We start from the raw sequence: 1,000 nt of genomic DNA on the forward strand, positions 1-1,000 counted from the left end.
AATGTTAACACTATGTAATATTTCTACTTGTGTGATGTAGAAGATAATTATCAAAGTATGTAATTATGTAAGAATGTTAACAGTCTGTAATATTTTTTTGTATATCACTAGCGTGGTGTAGAACAAAATTATCTATGTAGTAATATTGCTTGCAAACCAATGATGGTAAGATGATGTCATGGGGTAGGACTGGATAAGTCTAACTTCTTCCTACTCCGTTCAAGCATGTACTAGGTATAAGCAAATTGATAATGCATTTGTGAATATGTGTGAAATTATGTGTGTTGACATATTGACTGTCTTTACATGTTTGAAAGAATAAAATCAAATCAAATCAAAAATCTTACTTTTTGCCTCTTCCAATATGGCGCCTACGGTGACGTCTGATTCAAGGCTCAACGTGGCGTCTATGTATATTATGTTTATGGTTTGAAGCATGTACGGTGTTTCGGGTGCATGCGTCCCTCCGGTGTTAATGGCTATTAAAAATTGTTCCATTACTTGTATTCGCAATATCCCTGTTATACATCAACTAACGTTTCGAGGTATTCTCATAACCATAGATCATAAAACAAGATGTTCCTCCAGTTTTTCTCCAATTATTGATAAGACCAAAAATAAACTGAATTCATGACTGGGGGTCTGTCTCTGCAGGGCAGGATTCTGCTGAAGATCTGTCCTGTCTTACATATGCAGCCCTGTCCTTATATGTTGACAGTTCTACTCTGAAAAAAAATGACACAAATGTTACTGGATTTTGTGTGGAAGAAGAAGGTTCACTATATTTTAAAAAATCTGTTATAATGAACACAGGGGGACATTTGCACAGTTACTCAGAATTCCTATCAATATATTCTATTCCTGTATCCTGTATTCTATTCCCGAAGGAATTTTCCATCATTTTTGATGCAAATCACTCAGTTGTGATTATGCTGCTAAAAGGGTATTCTTTCTCAACTCCTGTTGTTTCAGATTTTGATATAAGTAGTTGTAGGCAAAA

The sequence above is a fragment of the Monopterus albus genome, unplaced genomic scaffold (genome assembly GCF_001952655.1).
Source record: "Monopterus albus unplaced genomic scaffold, M_albus_1.0 scaffold51.1, whole genome shotgun sequence".
NCBI lineage: Eukaryota > Metazoa > Chordata > Actinopteri > Synbranchiformes > Synbranchidae > Monopterus > Monopterus albus.